This window comes from Phyllobates terribilis, unplaced genomic scaffold (genome assembly GCF_046119375.1).
Source record: "Phyllobates terribilis strain yellow unplaced genomic scaffold, ASM4611937v1 Scaffold_12__6_contigs__length_324123572, whole genome shotgun sequence".
Taxonomy (NCBI): Eukaryota; Metazoa; Chordata; class Amphibia; order Anura; family Dendrobatidae; genus Phyllobates; species Phyllobates terribilis.
The window spans coordinates 249,292,120-249,315,369 of NW_027362772.1; positions in this window are offsets into that span (position 1 = coordinate 249,292,120).

The window sequence follows — 23,250 nt, forward strand, 5'->3', positions numbered from 1 at the left end:
CCTCCCCCACCTTGTGGACATTCAGGGCCATGAGTATGACAGGAGATACGGGTCCTGCTGACGGAGCGGCTGCTTCGGCCTGCTCGGCGTCGGGCTCGGGTTGAACATCAGGGCCGTTGACCGGTATTCCGGCGTTGTGCTGCTCCTCGGACATCTTGGCGCCCCCCTAGCGAACCGTGGCCTACCTTCTTTTCTTTTCTTCCGGTAGGCCGCAGCTCCACAGGTGACGGTCGTCTTCAGGACCTTGCGTCGCTTGCGTCCTACGTCAGAGCGTTCAGCGACGCTCCTTACAGGTCCTGGCGCTTCCTGATTTGACGTCGAAGCGTGGGGCGTGTCCGGGGCTTCACGCTCTTTTGCAGGTACGCCCCTCAGTTTCCCGCGGTTACGCCCTTCTTCTCGCTCGGCGGCCCAACAATGGCGGCAATCTTCACCACAGTCAAATATACAGTTCACTTTAATAAAGGCACACAGTACCCGGTGGCAACGGGCATAACACTCCGTCGTTGCAGCGGGCACGCGTATCCTGTTTGTGACACCAGAAGAGATGACTAGCCCAGGGGAATGGCGATTACTAGGGTACCCGGGCCTTTAGCCTGACCTTGGGGATGTCGCGGTGGTCGGCTCTCGGGCCCGTACCCTGGGGTCACTCTTTAAAAGCGTTGATAGTTGTTAATTTTTATAAGAGTTCGTGACGCCACCTGTGGCTTCTGGTGAGAATCACCAGCGCTGCGTAGTCCACTGAGGCCGATGATAATGCAGCTCGATGGTATAGCTCCCCACAGGTAGAGCTAGGCCTCAGGGCAGCATACGGAAGGCGATGCAGGACAGGTGAGACTCAGCCAGGTCAGAGCAAGAACAGGGACAGACACGATAGTCACTTCAGTACCTTTTACTGATGGAAAATCAGGCACATCCCGGAGCACTGTAGGGTGAAGGGTGCATATCAGGATCCTCCCCAATGAGCGGGTGTAGGGCCTCCTGTTACTTGCCTCTGTGGAGTAAGTTTCTGACCTGCCTGGAGATAGGCCTAACTTTGTCTCTGTCCTGCGCTGGCTGACTTTGTGGTAGGGCCTTTTCTTGGAGTACATGCACCTCAGCTTGCGGGGCCTATGTGTCTCCCGGCTCTGTTACGTATCAGCACTTTAGCGATCCTGGGTCTTGTAGTTCTCCAGGGATTCCGGTTATACCTTACTGCATCATAGAGATCCCGGTAAGCTTCGGACCCGGTGTCCGGTAAATTATTCGGGGTGAGCTAGTTAAGCTCCTCTGCCCCCTACGTGCTAACTCTCCACTCGCCTTCGGCCTACTCGGGCCCTCACTAGGCTACACACACTGCAACCGGGACACTGCTCTTCTTTGCCGCTCTCAGAGCGTCGGCACACTCCTAGCTCTCTATCCTGAGCTCTGTGAGTTCTAGTCTGGAATCACTCTACAGACTGTACTGAACTCTTTCTGCAGGAACTGCTGAATCACTTTCTGGGCTGCCTGGCTCCACCTTCCCTTTATATATCCCTAACGGGCTCCCTCTGGTGGTATGAGGTGGAAGGTGGAGGTGTGTGAATGCTTATGAGGGCCTCTTGTGGAGGAATCCCTTCATGCACACTTCTAGGATCTGTGATACCAATCGCAGCTGGGCGTCACACCTTCACCATACTTTTCTCTTTCCATCATTCTTGTAGAGGTTGATCTTGGTTTCATCTGTCCAAAGAATGTTCTTCCAGAACTGTGCTGGTTTTTTTAGATGTTTTTAAGCTAAGTCCAGTCTAGCCTTTTTATTTTTGATGCTTATGAGTGGCTTGCACCGTGCAGTGAACCCTCTGTATTTACTTTCATGCAGTCTTCTCTTTATGGTAGATTTGGATATTGATACGCCTACCTCCTGGAGAGTGTTGTTCACTTGGTTGGCTGTTGTGAAGGGGTTTCTCTTCACCATGGAGATTATTCTGCGATCATCCACCACTGTTGTCTTCCGTGGGCGCCCAGGTCTTTTTGCATTGATGAGTTCACCAGTGCTTTCTTTCTTTCTTTCTCAGGATGTACCAAACTGTAGATTTTGCCACTCCTAATATTGTTGCAATTTCTCGGATGGGTTTTTTCTGTTTTTGCAGCTTAAGGATGGCTTGTTTCACCTGCATGGAGAGCTCCTTTGACCGCATGTTTACTTCACAGCAAAACCTTCCAAATGCAAGCACCACACCTCAAATCAACTCCAGGCCTTTTTTCTGCTTAATTGAGAATGACATAACAAAGGGATTGCCCACACTTGTCCATGAAATAGCCTTGGAGTCAATTGTCCAATTATTTTTGGTCCCTTTAAAAACAGGGTGGCACATGTTAAGGAGCTGAAACTCCTAAACCCTTCGTCCAATTTTAATGTGGATACCCTTAAATGAAAGCTGAAAGTCTGAACTTCAACTGCATCTGAATAGTTTTGTTTAAAATTCATTGTGGTAATGTCTAGAACCAAAATTAGAAAAATGTTGTCTCTGTCCAAATATATATGGACCTAACTGTATATCTGTTTAAAAGAGTCTGGTGTAGGCCAGATAACTAGAACTGTGGTTTTGCAGTTCCACGGTTCAAATCTCTGTATTATCCACTTTTTTGCCTTATTTCAATAAAAAAAACATTTTGAGTGTCTTGCTGACTGTTCAGACACAAATATATCTATTTAAAAGATTATGGTGTAGACCAGATAACTAGAACTGTGGTTTTCCTCTCCCACGGTTCAAATCTGGGTGTAATCCACCTTTTTGCATAAAAAAAACAGTTTCAGTGTCTTGCTGACTGTTCAGAGACAAATATATCTGTTTAAAAGATTCTGGTGTAGGACAGAGAACTAGAACTGTGGTTTTCCTCTTCCACGGTTCAAATCTCCTTTTTATTACCCTTTTGCCATTGATAGTGCGAGTGTAAGCTATTTTACTTCATTTACAATGGGCAAGGCGCGTGGCAAGGGACGTGGATCTGGACGTTCTGGTGATGGTGCGTGCAGAGGACGGGGCCGTGGCCAAGGTGAAAATGTGCCACAACCAACAGCTCCCAGTTCTTGACCGAATTACTAGGGAAGCACACAACAGCACCACTATTGCGAACTGATCAGTGTGAACAGGTTATTAATTGGATAGCAGATAATACTTCCAGTCACCTGGGCACCACCACCTCCAGTCTGTCTTCCACACGGTCAAGTGTTAGTAGCCGTGAGTCTCGACTGCATACTCCTCCTCACCCTGATGCTCCTTCCTCCAACCATGCTGATTGTCGTCAGACAGCAACTGATCCCACAGTTGGACACTCTGAAGAGCTATTCACAGGTCCATTTCCATATTTGGGCCCCTCGCCTGCTCTGCTTGAAGTGGGGGAAGAGGAGATCCCATGTAGCGATGGCCAAATATTTGAACAGCCACGGCCACAGGAAGGCGACGCTGGCAATTTGTCACAAGAGGTGAACGATGACGAGACACGATTGCCACTAAGTGAGGAGGAGGACCGTGGTGCGGAAGTGGAAGAGGAGGAGGTGGTGGATGATCTAGTAACTGACCCAATGTGGCAGGAGGACACGCAGAGCGAGGCCAGCAGCACACAGGGGGAGGGAGGCAGAGTACCCCAACAGGCAGGAAGAAGCAGTGTGGTGGCCGCAGACAGAAGGCGGGCAACAGTTCCCCGTAACACCAACACGAGGGACGTTGCCAGTACAACCGGTAGGTCTTCCAGAGTCTGGAATTTTTTTAAAGACTCTGCTGATAACTCCAAAAAGGCCATTTGTACCACCTGCCAGGCCAGCATCAGCAGGGGTGACAAAACTACCAGCCTGACCACCACCAGCATGATCAGGCACATGTCAGCAAAGCACCCGACTTTGTTGGGCGAACCCCAGGGTCCATGACCAGTGTCAGCGGGTGTCACCACTGCTTCTTCCGCTGTTGTGCGTGTAAGAGAACCCACTGTTGTGCATGCAAGGCAATCCCCTGTCCATACTGCATGCAAAGATGCCCCCTCCTCTCAGTCTTCACTTGTTATGGCAGTTTCTCTAGAAACAGCATCAACGTCCACGTCCACGTCCCACCGCAGCGTTGTCCATTGTCCATATCCCAGACCTTTGAACGAAAGTGCAAATTCGCAGCCAACACCCCACAGGCCACAGTCGTAAATTTGCACATTTCACGACTTGTTTGTGTTGGAAATGATGCCTTTTAGGCTGGTGGAGAAGGAATCCTTCTGCAACCTTATAGCGGTGGCCGTTCCTCGGTACTCGATCCCCAGTTGACACTATTTTCCCCGGTGTGGCATCCCCGCACTAGACAAGCACGTGTCCCAAAACATCTGCCGCGCCCTCAACAACCCAGTTACTGGGAGAGTCCACCTGACAACGGACACGTGGACAAGTGCTTGTGGCCAGGGACGGTACATCTACCTGATGGCACACTGGGTCAACATAGTGGAAGCCGGGATCCAGTCGGACCTTGGGACGGAACACATCCTCTCCACACCGAGGATTGCGGGCCCTATGTCAGTCAGAGTTGCCCCCACAATGTACAGCTCCTGCACATCATCCTCCTCCTCCTCCTCATGTTCAGCTTCCATCTCAGATATCATCACATCATTAACAAGCTGGAAGCACTGCAGTACTGCCTCAGCCAAGAGGCAACAGGCTGTGCTGAAACTCATAAGCTTAGGTGATAAATCTCACACTGCTTGTGAGTTGTGGACAGCTGTGAAAGAGCAGGCAGATCTGTGGCTGAGACCACTGAACCTACATCCAGGCATGGTCGTGTGTGACAATGGCCGTAACCTGGTGGCGGCTCTGAGGCAAGGCGAGATCACACACGTAGCATGCCTGGCTCATGTGCTTAACCTCGTGGTTCAGTGGTTTCTTAAATCGTACCCCAATTTGTCAGATCTGCTCGTCAAAGTACGCCGCCTGTCAGCTCATTTTCGCAAGTCGGCTACAGCTTCCGCCGCCCTTGGTGTGTTGCAGCAGCGTTTGCAGCTTCCGGCACACCGACTGGTGTGTGATGTCACCACACGTTGGAACTCTACCCTCCACATGTTGCAAAGGATTTGTGAGCAGAAGTGAGCAGTTGTGGAGTACCAGCTGCAACAAGGCCGTCAATATTCAGGTCAGACTCCACACATAAGACCTCAGGAGTGGACCTGGATGTCTGACATATGTACCATCCTGACAAACTTTAAGGAGTCCACCAAGATGGTGAGTGGCGATGACGCCATCATTAGCATCAGCATCCCACTTGTCTGTCTTTTGCAACGCTCTCTGCATAAAATTAAAGAGGAGGCATTGCAGCCAGAGTATGATGAGATAAATCAAGAAGCCGCAGCGGGCGATTACACACAGCCCAGCCTCATCTCATCCCAACGTGCATTGGGGGACAATGAGGGAGAGGAGGAGGAGGAGGAGAAAGAACAGGAGCTGGTGTCATGCGCTGTAGATGGGCGTACAGGTGAGAGAGACGCAACTCCAATCCAGCAGAGGCAGGGGAACACTGTCAACGTTCTGGGACAGTTTTCTGAGACCCGCGCAGCTTATAGGCCCTGAGGTGTGGAGTACTCTCACAAGGAGTGGAAAGTTTCAAAACATGGTGAGAGAGTACCTTGCCGACCATACCAGCATCTTCCGTGATTCCTCTGTGCCTTTTAATTATTGGGTATCCAAGCTGGACACTTGGAATGAACTCGCTCTGTACTCCTTGGAGGTCCTGGCCTGCCCTGCCGCTAGCGTGTTATCGGAGCGTGTTTTTAGTGCCGCTGGGGGAATTATAACTGATAAGCACAATCGCCTGTCAACTGACAATGCTGACAAGCTGACCCTTATCAAAACAAAAAGGGCTGGATTGGACCAGACTTCTCATCACCACCAAATGACAGCAGAGTAGCATAAAGTCAAATCCACTGTGTTATTTCGGGAGGTGTATTCTCATGCACCGCTTCACACCCACCCACACATGGGTATACGCTTCCTCATTTCGGCTGTTTTTTGCTCTTCTCCTTATCCTCAGCCTCCACCACCACTATACCACCAGGGTGACCGTGGTCCGTATTGCCAGCATTGCCAGTTCCTCCATCCTAATTTTTGGCAGCTTTTGCTTGGAAGGCATAGGCTAAGACTATGGGAGACCCACTCCCCAATAATGGGAATAATGTTTTTAATATGCTGTACTGCATGGCTCTTGTAAGGGGCATTAAAACCATCTTGTTTAGCTACTGTGACCTCCATGTCTCTTCCAAGGGGCATTAAAAATGTCTTGTTAAACCACTCTGAAATCCACGTCTCTTCCAAGGGGCATTAAAACTGTCTTGTTAAGCTACTGTGACCTCCACGTCTCTTCCAAGGGGCATTAAAACCATCTTGTTAAACCACTCTGAACTCCACGTCTCCTCTAAGGGGCATTAAAACTGTCTTGTTAAGCTACTGTGACCTCCACGTCTCTTCCAAGGGGCATTAAAGCTGTCTTGTTAAACCACTCTGAACTCCATGTCTCTTCCAAGGGGCATTAAAACCGTCTTGTTAAGCTACTGTGACCTCCTCGTCTCTTCCAAGGAGCATTAAAACCGTCTTGTTAAGCGACTGTGACCTCCACGTCTCTTCTAAGGGGCATTAAAACCGTCTTGTTAAGCTACTGTGACCTCCACGTCTCTTCCAAGGGGCATTAAAACCATCTTATTAAACCACTCTGACCTCCACGTCTCTTCCAAGGGGCATTAAAACCGTCTTGTTAAGCTACTGTGACCTTCACGTCTCTTCCAAGGGGCATTAAAACTGTGTTGTTAAGCTACTGTGACCTCCACGTCTCTTCCAAGGGGCATTTAAACCGTCTTGTTAAATCACTCTGAACTCCACGTCTCTTCCAAGGGACATTAAAACCGTCTTGTTAAGCTACTGTGACCTCCACGTCTCTTCCAAGGGGCATTAAAACCATCTTGTTAAGCTACTGTGACCTCCACGTCTCTTCCAAGGGGCATTAAAACCGTCTTGTTAAATCACTCTGAACTCCACGTCTCTTCCAAGGGGCATTAAAACTGTCTTGTTAAACCACTCTGAACTCCACGTCTCTTCCAAGGGGCATTAAAACCGTCTTGTTAAACCACTCTGACTTCCACGTCTCTTCCAAGGGGCATTAAAACCGTCCTGTTAAGCTACTGTGACTTCCACGTCTCTTCCAAAGGGCATTAAAATCGTGTTGTTAAGCTACTGTGACCTCCACGTCTGTTCCAAGGGGCATTAAAACCATCTTGTTAAGCTACTGTTACCTCCACATCTCTTCCAAGGGGCATTAAAGCCGTCTTGTTAAACCACTCTGAACTCCACATCTCTTCCAAGGGGCATTAAAACCGTCTTGCTAAGCTACTGTGACCTCCACATCTCTTGCAAGTGTTAGAACCTTGCTCTTAGGTTTTTTCCTTTGCTGGTCACATGACCTTGTTGGCCTATTTAATCCTGCTCCGCCCTTCTGGCTTTGCTGGACTTCATTGTATAACTACTTTCTAGCTAGCCTGTGCTCTGTATCTAACTCTGTTAGTTTGCTTGGTCTTCGGACCTCTTTGTTCTTTATATTTTGTTTGTTTGTCTGTCTGCTACTATTTCTGTTAGGAGGTGTCCCATTTCCTCCCAGTCCTTAGTACTTGTAGGGATTCCTTCCCCACATCTATAGGTCTCCGTACAGACTAGCTTAGGACTTTAGCAGGTCTGATCGCAGGATCAGGTTCCCTGTTACATCGTAGGGATTCAGCTGAGTTCTATCGTAGGGACAGATCTCCTCTCTTTCCTTAGCTCTGGTAGCAGAACATAACAGTAAGGGCCATTAAAACCATCTTGTTAAACCACTCTGACCTCCACGTCTCTTCCAAGGGGCATTAAAACCGTCTTGTTAAGCTACTGTGACCTCCAAGTCTCTTCCAAGGGGCATTAAACCGCCTTGTTAAACCACTCTGACCTCCACGTCTCTTCCAAGGGGCATTAAAAACGTCTTGGTAAGCTACTGTGACCTCCTCGTCTCTTCCAAGGGGCATTAAAACCGTCTTGTTAAACCACTCTGAACTCCATGTCTCTTCCAAGGGGCATTAAAACTGTCTTGTTAAACCATTCTGAACTCCACGTCTCTTCCAAGGGGCATTAAAACCATCTTTTTAAGCTACTGTGACCTCCACGTCTCTTCCAAGGGGCAATAAACCGTCTTGCTAAACCATTCTGAACTCCACGTCTCTTCCAAGGGGCATTAAAACTGTCTGGTTAAGCTACTGTGACCTCCACGTCTCCACCAAGGGGCATTAAAACCGTCTTGTTAAACCACTCTGAACTCCACGTCTCTTCCAAGGGGCATTAAAACCGTCTTGTTAAGCTACTGTGACCTCCACGTTTCTTCCAAGGTGCATTAAAACCATCTTGTTAAACCACTCTGACCTCCACGTCTCTTCCAAGGGGCCTTAAAACCGTCTTGTTAAACCACTCTGAACTCCACGTCTCTTCCAAGGGGCATTAAAACCGTCTAGTTAAAAAACACTGAACTCCACGTCTCTTCCAAGGGGCATTAAAACCGTCTTCTTAAACCTCTCTGACCTCCACGTCTCTTCCAAGGGGCATTAAAACTGTCTTGTTAAGCTACTGTGACCTCCACGTCTCTTCCAAGGGGCATTAAAACCATCTTGTTAAACCACTCTGAACTCCACGTCTCCTCTAAGGGGCATTAAAATTGTCTTGTTAAGCTACTGTGACCTCCACGTCTCTTCCAAGGGGCATTAAAGCTGTCTTGTTTAACCACTCTGAACTCCATGTCTCTTCCAAGGGGCATTAAAACCGTCTTGTTAAGCTACTGTGACCTCCTCGTCTCTTCCAAGGAGCATTAAAACCGTCTTGTTAAGCGACTGTGACCTCCACGTCTCTTCTAAGGGGCATTAAAACCGTCTTGTTAAGCTACTGTGACCTCCACGTCTCTTCCAAGGGGCATTAAAACCATCTTATTAAACCACTCTGACCTCCACGTCTCTTCCAAGGGGCATTAAAACCGTCTTGTTAAGCTACTGTGACCTTCACGTCTCTTCCAAGGGGCATTAAAACTGTGTTGTTAAGCTACTGTGACCTCCACGTCTCTTCCAAGGTGCATTTAAACCGTCTTGTTAAATCACTCTGAACTCCACGTCTCTTCCAAGGGACATTAAAACCGTCTTGTTAAGCTACTGTGACCTCCACGTCTCTTCCAAGGGGCATTAAAACCATCTTGTTAAGCTACTGTGACCTCCACGTCTCTTCCAAGGGGCATTAAAACCGTCTTGTTAAATCACTCTGAACTCCACGTCTCTTCCAAGGGGCATTAAAACTGTCTTGTTAAACCACTCTGAACTCCACGTCTCTTCCAAGGGGCATTAAAACCGTCTTGTTAAACCACTCTGACTTCCACGTCTCTTCCAAGGGGCATTAAAACCATCCTGTTAAGCTACTGTGACTTCCACGTCTCTTGCAAAGGGCATTAAAACCGTGTTGTTAAGCTACTGTGACCTCCATGTCTGTTCCAAGGGGCATTAAAACCATCTTGTTAAGCTACTGTTACCTCCACATCTCTTCCAAGGGGCATTAAAGCCGTCTTGTTAAACCACTCTGAACTCCACATCTCTTCCAAGGGGCATTAAAACCGTCTTGCTAAGCTACTGTGACCTCCACGTCTCTTGCAAGGGCCTTTAAAACCATCTTGTTAAACCACTCTGACCTCCACGTCTCTTCCAAGGGGCATTAAAACCGTCTTGTTAAGCTACTGTGACCTCCAAGTCTCTTCCAAGGGGCATTAAACCGCCTTGTTAAACCACTCTGACCTCCACGTCTCTTCCAAGGGGCATTAAAAACGTCTTGGTAAGCTACTGTGACCTCCTCATCTCTTCCAAGGGGCATTAAAACCGTCTTGTTAAACCACTCTGAACTCCATGTCTCTTCCAAGGGGCATTAAAACTGTCTTGTTAAACCATTCTGAACTCCACGTCTCTTCCAAGGGGCATTAAAACCATCTTTTTAAGCTACTGTGACCTCCACGTCTCTTCCAAGGGGCAATAAAACCGTCTTGTTAAACCATTCTGAACTCCACGTCTCTTCCAAGGGGCATTAAAACTGTCTGGTTAAGCTACTGTGACCTCCACGTCTCCACCAAGGGGCATTAAAACCATCTTGTTAAACCACTCTGAACTCCACGTCTCTTCCAAGGGGCATTAAAACCGTCTTGTTAAGCTACTGTGACCTCCATGTTTCTTCCAAGGTGCATTAAAACCATCTTGTTAAACCACTCTGACCTCCACGTCTCTTCCAAGGGGCCTTAAAACCGTCTTGTTAAACCACTCTGAACTCCACGTCTCTTCCAAGGGGCATTAAAACCGTCTAGTTAAAACACTCTGAACTCCACGTCTCTTCCAAGGGGCATTAAAACCGTCTTCTTAAACCTCTCTGACCTCCACGTCTCTTCCAAGGGGCATTAAAACCGTCTTGCTAAGCTACTCTGACCTCCATGTCTCTTCCAAGGGGCATTAAAACCTTCTTGTTAAGCTACTGTGACCTCCACGTCTCTACCCATGCGCATTAAAACCATCTTGTTAAACCACTCTGAACTCCACGTCTCTTCCAAAGGGCATTAAAACCGTCTTGTTAAGACACTATGACCTCCACGTCTCTTCCAAGGGGCATTAAAACCATCTTGTTAAACCACTCTGAACTCCACATCTCTTCCAAGGGTCATTAATATCGTCTTTGTAAGCTACTGTGACCTCCACGTCTCTTCCAAGGGGCATTAAAACCATCTTGTTAAGCTACTGTGACCTCCACGTCTCTTCCAAGGGGCATTAAAACTGTCTTGTTAAACCATTCTGAACTCCACATCTCTTCCAAGGGGCATTAAAACCGTCTTGTTAAGCTACTGTGAATATGAATAGCGGTACCTGATGAAGGTGGCTGTGTCCATCGAAACGCGTTGTGTGTGTATTAATAAATCAGTCCTTTTAATATTTTTGCCCTGTTATTGGCGCTCTGGTACCGCTATTCATATTCACTGATTGTCCTTTTCCCCCTGTTGGGGTGCGGTAGAGCTGCCTTTAATCTATTCTTTTTTCACCTGTGGGAGCAATTTAATTAAAATTACTACCCTGGTTTTCCAAGCTGCGCTGCCTTAACCCCTCCGGAACGCTGCCGGGGGTGTTGGTGAAGCTGGGCGTCTATCTCGGCATTACATGCTACTAACCTGACCACGTGATATACCACCAAGAGATCAGGATCTGTGAACGCCGCTGTAAATAGATGACAGCCACCAACAGAGCGGAGCTTGTGGAGCTTTACACTGGGGTTGTGCAGAGGTGCACAACTTCATAAGGTTAGTAGCCATCCCCACACCCCTCTACAAATTGCAATACTGAGTCACCCATTGCGCCTTGTTCTCTCCTCTCTTTACAACTTGTTAAGCTACTGTGACCTCCACGTCTCTTCCAAGGGGCATTAAAACCGTCTTGTTAAACCATTCTGAACTCCACGTCTCTTCCAAGGGGCATTAAAACCATCTTGTTAAGCTACTGTGACCTCCACGTCTCTTCCAAGGGGCATTAAAACAGTCTTGTTAAACCACTCTGACCTCCTCGTCTCTTCCAATGGGCATTAAAACTGTCTTGTTAAACCACACTGAACTCCACGTCTCTTCCAAGGGGCATTAAAACCGCCTTGTTAAGCTACTGTGACCTCCACGTTTCTTCCAAGAGGCATTAAAACAGTCTTGTTAAACCACTCTGACCTCCACGTCTCTTCCAATGGGCATTAAAACTGTCTTGTTAAACCACTCTGAACTCCACGTCTCTTCCAAGGGGCATTAAAACCATCTTGTTAAGCTACTCTGACCTCCACAACTCTTCCAAGGGGCATTAAAACTGTCTTGTTAAGCTACTGTGACCTCCACGTCTTTTCCAAGGGGCATTAAACCAGTCTTGTTAAGCTACTGTGACCTCCACGTCTGTCTCTTCCAAGGGGCATTGAAACCGTCTTGTTAAACCACTCTGACCTCCACGTCTCTTCCAAGGGGCATTAAAACCATCTTGTTAAACCACTCTTAACTCCACAGCTCTTCCAAAGGGCAGTGAAATGTTGTTTTTAATTAACTCTGACCTCCACGACTTTTCCAACGGGCATAGCATTTCCTCCTAATTTTAGTCAGCTTTTGCTTTTCTATGCATAGGCGAACACTAATGGAGACCCACTCCCCAATAATGGGTAGAAGGTTTTTAGTACGCTGTATGCCCTATAACTGTGTAGCCGAACCGCTCCTTTTGGTACAGAAACATATCCTACAAGACATGTGTTGTTAACTGGCCTGATATTGATGTGAATGGTCCCTGTTCCTCCAGCTCTTTCTCCTTTGCCACCACCTCATCCATCATTCATCACCTGAAGCTTTGTTTTAACGGGAGTCATAGAACTGGGATAGTAGCAGGAAATCATCCAGCAATCCTCGAAGGAGGTAGGATATGCGCCAAAACGCTGACCACCTCAGGCCTAACCACTACTACATACATTCGCTTGCATTCCAAGGAACAGAAAGCTAAGGAGATGGATGGCCCCATGATCATGAATAATTTACTTGTTGTGTAGGAGGCCGACCACTGCTGCTGTCTACCTTCTGAACTTTGTGTTGAAGCCTGATTGACCCAGGACCCGCAATCCTCTATGTCTGGAGGACGTGTTGCATCCCAGTGTCCAACTGTGTCCCGGCTTCCACAATATTAACCCCGTGTGAAGGCGTCAGTGAGATGGACCATCCCTGGCCACATTCACTTGTTCACATGTTTGTGGTTAGGCTGTCCTTCCCACTAAATGCACTGGGGAGGGCACAGGTAATGTTTTGGTATGCACGCTTGTGTATAAGGCGCACCGGGACAAATAGGGGCGGCTGGGGACCGTTTATGGACTCTCGTCTGCCCCCAGGCAGCTGGGGACCGTGTGTGGGCACCCGGCCGCGGGGCAGCTCGGGACTGAGTATGGATACCAGGCCGCCGACGCAGCCATAACGTGGTGGCCAGATTCCCCCTCCTCATGCCTAAAAGACCCAATTTCAAGTGCAAGCAAGCAAACAGTATGGTATTGCAGCCTGCGGGTGGGTGGGTGGAAGGCTGCATACTTGCGCTTGCATTGCAAGGAATGGGGGAGGTACAATTGAACACTGCCCTGGGACAAGGACTTGCACGGGGATATTTGCAAGGCTGCATCTTCTGATGCGGCAAGGATCACTTCTGATGGACACACTTTTAGGCAGTGACCTGGGTGTCAGAGATGCTTCCAGGGGTCTTCCCCATGCTGTTCCCATGTCTTTTCAGCACTGTATGCATGTGTCACACAGCACATGGCCAGATAAGGTTGTAAAATGTTAAAATTACATTTCCCGGTGAATGCATTTGTCACGGTTGAAAGCAATACAAAAGTGCAAAAACGCATAAAAAATTCTACTTTTGAACATAGCCCAAGGTGTGGAGGAGTATTTTTGTTTTTGGTTATTTATTTTACCTTATACACAAGTCTTTACCCTGGAAAGGAAGTCCCTTAACATATTTCACAGGAAAGCAGTTTCAATTTAATTTTTTAACGTTTTATTGTGAGCCCGTAAAAGTGGCTTAATACCTCTGACCACGTTGTTGACAGCAGTGACCTGGGGGTCAGAAGTGCTTCCTCGGGCGGTCCCCATGGTGTCCCCATGTCATTTGAGCATTGTCACTATCGTTTTGGGCACTTTTTAGGCTTTCTTTAGACTGCCGGGGGTGCCGCCGCAAAAATGCTCGGGTCTCCCATAGACTAATGTGGTGCCCCTGAGGATTCAGTCGCCACAGAGGTACTGCACCTCACCCAGAGGTGTGGTGTCTCCTTCTCTCAGGTAAGGAGGGAGTGCTTCCCGGAACCCCAACACTCACATTCAACACTACACTACTCCAGGCCGGCTGGAAGGGAAACATGCAATGTGTTTCCTGCTGAGCCCTGTCCCTGGCTGGAGTGGAGGGAACCCAAAGGTAGGGGGAACCAGTAGTGGGTGTGGGTGGAGGAAGCAGTTAAGGGGAGCACCATAGTAGTAGGTATATAAAGGGAAGCCATCTTAGGGTGGCAGAGGAGAACGGTTAGTCAGTGGGAGAAGACAGTCTGGGAGCAGAGTCTCTTTAGGAGCTCTGTTCCATAAGAAGGGCCCATTCCTAGAGGCCCAGGAGGGGAGCATAGGAGTAGGCTCTGATTTACAGAAGGGGTCCCGGGGGGTACGGCGAGTGTGGCACCTGAATCTGTCAGAAGACAGAGGGATCGTAGGCCGCAAGAAGGGGACCGGTCCCTGGACCAGTCGTGTAACTTCAAGTCTCGGCTGGAAAAAACGGAGGCTTCTGGCTTATATAGTTCAGTTGCCAAAGCCTCATTCTAATCTCCGTGAGGGTCAAGCAGGTCCGGGAACTCCAGTGAGACAGGAGTGACTTCAGAGCACCCAAGCGGGATTGAGAGTGGGGAAGCTTAGGGCAGGAGGGAGAAAGACCCAGCGTGAAGACGGTCTAGAGAGGAACACAAGAAAGTGGGGTTCTGTCAGGTACTCCCAAACTCCCTGAGGGAGAGCTGGACCCTCGTTCTGGTGAACGCAGCGCGATGTGGGAGGCTGTAAGCTGGACAGTGCAACCTGAAGAACTTAACAACTGTGAGTAAAGATGCCTGCACCGCACTGCCTCCGTCCATTATTTCGCCTGCGTCATCTTTCCCCCTGCACTACAACGCCCAGCGCAACCAACAACCCCTACACTGCCCTGAGGCCCGCTCCACCTGTGGGGAGCCGTTCCATCATAAGCTGCCCTAACATCTGCCTCAGAGGACTGCTCCGCAGCGGCGGCTCCCTTTAGCCGCATTCCACAGGTGGCGTCACAAACACTTTACAAATCCCCTATAAATAATTCCCCTTTTTGGTTGACTGCCCTGGGCCACGGACCGGGTCAGCCACCGTGATATCCCCCAGCAACCAGAGGCCCGGCTGCCGAGTGCCCCACGGCCCTCGGGGCGCGTCACTAACATTGGTCTCGTTGCTCGGGTCGAGCACCCGAGTATCACGGTGAGCTCGGCCCAAGCTTTGAGCACCCGAGCATTTTAGTGCTCGCTCAACACTAATTATTATCCATTAGTAGAAGTCATCCTCTTTTCAACTTCAGCTTTTTTACAGATGGTGTTATGTTTGCATCAAGAATTTGTTGAAATTTAATTGAATCTATTCATCCCTCTACCCGTGAAATGAACCCTGTATCACTGACTGCAGCACAACACCAAAGCATGATTGATCCACCCCCATGCTTAATGGTTGTCGAGATGTTCTTTTCCTGAATTTCTGTGCCCTTTTTTCTTCACACATACCTTTGATCATTTTGGCAAAAAAAGTTCTATTTTAACCTCATCGGTCCACAGGACTTGTTTCCAAAATGCATCAGGCTTGTTTAGATGTTCTTTTGCATACTTCTGACACTGAATTTTATGGTGAGGACTCAGGAGAGGTTTTCTTTTAATGACTCTTCCATGAAGGCCATATTTGTGCAGGTGTCTCTGAACAGTAGAACAATGTACTACAACTCCAGAATCTGCTAAATTTTTCTGAAGTTCTTTTGCAGTAAAGTGGGGGTTCTGATTTGCCTCTCTAGAAATCCTACGAGCTGCTCTCACTGAAATTTTGCTTGCTCTTCCAGACCTTATCTTGATCTCCACTGTTCCTGGTAACTGCCATTTCTTAATTACATTTCGAACTGAGGAAAGGACAACTTGAAAACGCTTTACTATCTTCTTATAGCCTTCTCCTGCTTTGTGGGTCTCCACCATTTTCCTTTTAATCACTCGTCAGAATCACTCGTCAAAATCACTCGTCAGAATCACTCATCAGAATCACTCGTCAAATCACTCGTAAAAATCGCTTGTCAGAATTGCTCATCAAAATCACTTGTCAGAATCACTTGTCAGAATCGCTCATCAAAATCACTTGTCAAAATCACTGTTCAAAATCATTTGTCAAAATCACTCGTCAGAATCACTTATCAAAATCAGTTCTCAGACAGGGTATTTAGCCTCAAACTGACATCATTCTGATGTTTGATTTTGATATCTGATCATGTCCTAAAATGGACATTGTACAAGTGAGGGAACATCACGGATCTCAAACCACTCCCGAATCCCTCCTGCACTCCTCAACATTGTCCTCAGTTAAAAGTCCATGTTGGGAACATCTGTTGCACTTTTTTTCCTGGAATACCATGTGCCGGACGTTATTTGAGCAAGTATTATAGGAATAGAAAGATTGCAATCGCAGTTACTGGAACTGTCTGATTCACGACATCGTCATCACTAACTGCTAATGTCTGCGCTGTCACTCATCCAATATATCAGCTGCGAGAGTCTTGAATTATTATTACATGTCTGATCCAGCATCAACTAATAAAGTTCTTCCTTTGTCAAATTTTTACATATTTTGCTCAAATTTCTCGTAAATATAAAGTAAAATTCCTTTAAAGGGAACCTGTCACCTGATTCATGCTGCCCAAATCGAGGCAAGCATACTGCACAATTGCAGCCAGGTATATTTTTTTGTGAGAATACAGTATATAGTTAGAACATTTGGCCAAAGATGAGATTAGTGTATGAGAGATTTATCAATCATCTGCAGGAGCGCTGGGAAGAGCCGACCAAGGGCAGAACTACATCTTGTCTGGCTCTTCAAACTATATTTCATCTGAAATGCTGGAACGTTTTAGAGAAAAATATACCTGGCTGCATTTGTGAAGCCAAGATCTGGTTCATGCTGCCTGTGGTTTGGGCAGCATGAATCAGGTTATAGGTTCCCTTCAAGGTTATGGGTTCAGGGGTGTAGCTACTAGGGGGTGCAGAGGTAGCGGATGCATACGGCCCTAGTCCAGGGTAAAGGTCCATTTTCCACCTAAAAAATCACAAATATTATAAATGGTAAAGATCCGATAGCTCTCTGATACCTTGGAAGTGATGTCGGTTTTTCACGGACTGTTTGATAAGACAAACTTAAGAAACTTCGGTCAGTTTTTTTTTTTTTTGGAAATGAGAAAAACTGATAAAAATCTGATGGTAAAATCTTACACTCCGAACAAACATCAATGAAAATCGCATCCAAAATCGCAGTCCTTGTATGGCACCTGGGTTGTAGCCACACACATTCATAATGCCCAGCCAAATTCTAAATGTTAAGAAATTGTACAAGGTTAGAAAAAATAACATCAGATTATTATTTTTTTTTTCAGGGATAAATATTAGAACTGAACTGCAATGCTAAACATAGCCTGTTGACAAGGGTGGCGCCATTTCTGGAGTAAGAAATAAATATTTTTTTTTCTCCTATTTTTGTACATATGGAAGAGTTTAGGAGCCACATTAAGATCACACCGGAAAAAAAAATAACATGGTTAGAGAAAAAGGCAAAAAATTCTGAATTATACTCACATTTCTGACTTTTTATCTCAGTTTTTATTACAAAATGTTGTTGTTGTTTTTTTTACATTTTTTGTTCTGATACTTTTATATCTCACAATTTGTGCTGTTTTTAACTCTCCCCCACTGTGTTTTTTCCATCCGTACATGCATTTGTTCTCGTATCACTATTCTTTACCCACGGTAGATGTGGTAGACCTCCCAAGTCTTGTAAAACCGATTATCCATACACTTCCCAATACAATGATCAGAGCTACTATCTAAAACATCACTCCTGTGCTTTATGTGGGAAAAAAATGTACTTGGATCCGATGTCCTGTAATAAAGAAAAGATGTCTATAACAAGGCACGCCGATACGTTATCTTGTCCCTTAAGAATGCACAATCAGTTTTGCCACGGCACACTGAGCCTCCATGATGAATAACAGTTCAGCGAGGCTTCATCTAATATGCTGAAAATATGTTATTGCACGGCTTCTAAATCAGAATAACAATACGACTCCAGAGAGGTCACTTCACTTTTTTTTCTCTCTTTTTGCATGTATGGTATGCGATCTATACATTGAAATCTGGAATACATAGACCGGCCCGACTAAGGCTTAATCTGCAGAGCTGGAAATCTGACATATTTGTGAAGTATGGCAACCGATAACGAATAAAATGAAAATTGCTTGTCAGAAGTTATCAAAATACCATTGTTAAAAAAGCCTGAGAGAAGTCAGAAATCTGCAAGAGCATTATAGATTTGTTGCAGGCAACGAACATTATAAGATTCCTGCATAATGACTTGGGGAGTGGGGGGGATTATTAAGTCAGAGCAAGAGGTGATCACTTACATATTGTAGAGATTTCCATCTTGCTCAAAACTTGTGTAGATAAAATATTGGTATAGTATAAAAAATACTACAAGTCGCCAAGGCTTATCATTTTTTTACATTACAGTTGCTGCAGAACCTCTTTGCAAAACATTAAAGTGTTTGTCCGGTTAAAACAAATTATCTCCTATCCATGCGACTAAATGGATTTTTTCATAAGCCTCATAGAGAATGAATTGAGTGGCGTACAGGTGTCCGGCCTTCTTCTTCTTCATTTTGTATGTTTACCCGTCAGGTAAAAAAATTCCCCGTTCTGCTGATCAGTGCAAGTTCCAGTGGTGGGACACCCACAGATCAGCTAGTTATCACCTAGCCCATGGATAGCTAATAACTAGTGATGAACGAACATGCTCGCCACTGCTCTGTACTCGCCAGTGCTCAACAAGTTCGGCGCTCGGCTAGTATTTCCGAGGTTGCTCGGCGGGAGCTCGGGTCTCCTCCCTGCATGTTTGGCGCTCTTTAGAACACCAATGAACATGCAGGGATTGCCTGTCACTCACTGTAATGTCGCAGCCATGTTGGTTGTGGCACTACAGTGATTGGCTGGCCGCACAGCGTCATCAGGTCAATATCAGACTGGGCGCCTCGTCACAGTCAACCCCAGAATCAGGCAGAGTAGGGAGAGGTGCTGCTGAGTAAGGGAGAGATTTTCTTCTTCATAGTTTGTATAGGTACTTCACAACATATATATATACATAGGCGGATTATAATGAGGGCAATCTGGGCTACTGCCTGGAACCCGGGGCTCCGGGGGGGGCCCATGGCGAGATTGCCCTCATTATAATATGTGGGCGCCAATTCGGCACATACCGGTGGGCAGAGGTGGGGGAGCCCCGGACCGCTCCCTCAGCAGCTGCGCACGGCCACTGCTTCTTCTTCGGCCGAGCCAGCACTGCACCTGTTAACTTCCCTGTGTGCTGGTCCGGCCGCGTCACAGCTAGGAGACACGGCCCTGTGCGCGGCCGTGTCTGCTAGTGTGACGTCACGCTGTGTGCGCCCTGCACTGCTGCACCGGAGAGGAGCTGGACGAATGGAGCCGAGCCGCGGGATGGTGAGTGAGTGTGTGAGTGAGTGATTGAATGTGTGATTGTGTGTGTGAGTGTGTGTGTGAGTGAGTGAGTGTGTGATTGTGTGTGTGAGTGTGTGTGTGAGTGATTGAGTGTGTGATTCAGTGTGTGATTGAGTGTATGAGTGTATGTGTGTGCAGGCAGATATCATTGTGTGATGTCTGTCTATATGTATTTTTGTGTTTCAAATGTGTTTATGCGTGTATGTATATGTCTGTATATGTTTGTGTGTGTGACTGCGTGCAGCCTCCCGCTGTCTCTGGGGGGGCGCCGTGCGGCCTCCCGCTGTATCTGGGGGGTGCCGTGCGGCCTCCCGTTGTGTATAGATGGTTACGTGTGGCCTCCTGCTGTGTATAGATGTCTACGTGCGGCCTCCTGCGGTGTATAGATGGCTACGTGCGGCCTCCTGCTGTGTATAGATGTCTACGTGCGGCCTCCTGCTGTGTATAGATGGCTACTTGCGGCCTCCAGCTGTGTATAGATGGCTACGCACGGCCTCCCGCTGTGTATAGATGGCTACTTGCGGCCTCCTGCTGTGCATAGATGGCTACGTGCGGCCTCCTGCTGTGTATAGATGGCGCCATGCTGCCTCCTGCTGTGTATAGATGGCTACATGCGGCCTCCCGCTGTGTATAGATGACTACGTGCGGCCTCCTGCTGTGTATAGATGGCTACGTGCGGCCTCCCGCTGTGTATAGATGGCGCCGTGCGGCCTCCCGCTGTGTGTTGATGGCTAAGTTTGGCCTCCCGCTGTGTATAGTTGGCTACGTGCGGCCTCCTGCTGTGTATAGATGGCTATGTGCGGCTTCCCACTGTGTATAGATGGCACCGTGTAGCCTCCTGCTGTGTATAGATGGCTACGTGCGGCCGCCTGCTGTGTATAGGAGGATTGTGGCAGCATGTTGTGTGCAGGGTCTCATACTGTATATAGGGGATGTCAGCATACTTAATTGTGCTCAATAGTAAGTCATACAATTAATGTAAAAATTATTATAATTAATATATTAATATTGTGCCAAATTCATTTCACGTGAACTATCACATGGGATCATGTGACATGTCACATGATACATCAGGTGTGTGAAGGGGGCCCCGCGCCTTTTAAACTGCCTGGGGCCCTTGCTACTCTTAATCCACTCCTGTATATATATATCCATCTGAACTAACAGTCCTTCTGAGGACTAATCCAGTTGCATATAATCAATGGTGATAGCAGGAGTTAGGCAGGCAGTGTATGTGGCAGACTGCAGTGCATATAGTGCAAGAGGGTCCATTGAACGTTCCTGCTGCTGCTTTTCTTACAGATATTTGTAGACATAGCCCCAGATATCAGGGGCCAGGGAATTTTTTTTTTATCTTAATCCTGGTTATTTACTTAAAAAGCAATCCAGAGTACACCATTTTTCTGCTCCATTTGCTTGTTCTCACTTCAGAATAAAGCCAGATCTGTTCCATATTTCAGCGATAAAAATCCAGAAATTAAAACTGAAATATTGGCCTCCTTTTCCATTCTGTTGCAGTGTGTTGGTCAAGCTATTCACACTAGGTGTCTGTAAAGGATAGTATTAGCAAATAACAGGCCTGCTATTTAAAACTGTGGTTCTCTGTCAGACATAACACCTATAAGAGTGTTCCAAAATCAGACGTTTCTTCCATTTTTATTCCGTTGTAGTGTGTCTGTCAAGCTATTCACACTAGGTGTATGTGAAGGATAGTATTAGCAAATAACAGGCCTGCTATTTTAAAACCGTCGTTCTCTGTCAGACATAACACCTATAAGAGTGTTCCAAAATCAGACATTTCTTCCATTTTCATTCCGTTGTAGTGTGTCGGTCAAGCTATTCACACTAGGTGTCTGTGAAGGATAGTATTTGCAAATTACAGGCCTGCTATTTAAATTGTGGTTCTCTGTCAGGCGTATGACATATAACTGCATTCCAAAATCAGCCATTTCTCGTGAACGTGGAAAATATTGTCCTCCATTAAAAATGGGCAGGGTGCGCGGCAAGGGACGGAGAAGTGGATGTGGTGGTGATGGTTCATGCAGAGGCTGAAGCTGAGGATGTAACAAACACCCACATCTTGTCGCTCAACTTTCCTGTCCCAATTGCTAGGGGACCGCAGAACACCACTATTGAACACAAAGCAGTGTCAAACGGTTATTGGTTGGATAGCAGATAATGCTTCCATTCACTTAGCCACCACCACCACCACCCTGTCTTCCACACGGTCAAGTCTCAGTAGTCGTGAATGTGGACCGCATATTCCTCACCCTGATCCTCCTTCCTCCCACCATGCTGAGTGCCTGGAGACAACTGATCCCACACTTGGACACTCAGAAGAGCTGTTCACTTTTCCATTTGTAGATTCGGGGCTCTCGCTTGGCCAGCTTCAAGCGAGTAAAGAGGAGAACACATGTAGCGATGCCCAAATATTGGAGCAGCCACGGTCACACGAAGTCGACGGTGGGAAAGTGCAATTACTGTTGCAAGAGGTGGATGATGATGATGATAAGACACAATTGGCAGAAATTCAGGAGGAGGACCAGGGTGCGGAAGTGGAAGACGAGGTGGTGGATGATATAGTAACTGACCCAACCTGGCAGGGGGACATACAGAGCAAGGACAGTAGCACACAGGGGGAGGGAGGCGTAGCACCACAACAGGCAGGAAGAAGCAGCGTGATGCTGCAAACACAAGGTGGGAAAGCGCTCCTCGTAATGCCAACACGACGGAAGTTGCCAGTACAATTGTTAGGTCTTCCCGGGTCAGGTTATTTTTTAAAGACTCTGCAGATAACCCCAAAAAGGTCATTTGCACTACCTGCCAGGCAAGCATCAGCAGGGGTAGCAAAACTAGCAGCCTGACCACCACCAGCATGATCAGGCACATGGCAGCAAAGCACCCGACTAAGTGGGCAGAATCCAAGGGTCCATCAACATTGTCTACGGGTGACACCACTGCTAGTTCCGCTGTTGTGCATACATGCCAATCCCCTGTCCATGGCGCATGCCAAGATGCCTCCTGCCCTGCACCTGTCATTGCACTCTCTTAACTAGCACCATCAGCAAGCATGTCCACGTCCCAGCACAGCGTTCAGTTGTCCCTATCCCAGTCCTTGGAACGCAAGTGCAAATAGGCAGCCAACGCTCCACAGGTCACACTACTAAATTCACACATTTCGCAAATGCTTGCACTCGAAATGTTGCCTTTTAGGCTTGTGGAGACGGAAGATTTCCGCAACCTGATGGCGGCGGCTGTCCCTGGATACTCAGTCCCCAGCCACCACTATTTCTCCTGGTGTGCCATCCCCGCATTACAAGAGCATGTGTCCCACAACATTGGGAAAGTCCACCTAACCACGGACACGTGGTCAAGTGCTCTTGGGCAGGGACGGTACATCTCGCTGACGGCACACTGGGTTAATATAGTGGAAGCCGGGACCCAGTTGGACCTTGGGATGGAACACGTCCTCCCGACGCCAAGGATTGCGGGCCCTGGGTCAATCAGGGTTGCCCCCACAGTTTACAGCTCCTGAACCTCCTCCTCTTCAGTCTCCATCTCCGAAATAACCACATCAGTCGCAAGCTGGAAGCACTGCAGCACTGCCTCGGCCAAGCAGCAACAGGCTGTGCTGAAGCTAATATGCTTAGGTGACAAACCACACAACGCTGAAGAGTTGTGGACAGCTCTGAAAGAACAGGCAGATCTGTGGCTGACACCGCTGAACCTACAGCCAGGCATGGTCGTGTGTGGCAATGGCCGGAACCTAGTGGTGGCTCTGAGGCGAGCTCACACACGTACCATGCCTAGCCCATGTGCTTAACCTCATGGTTCAGCGG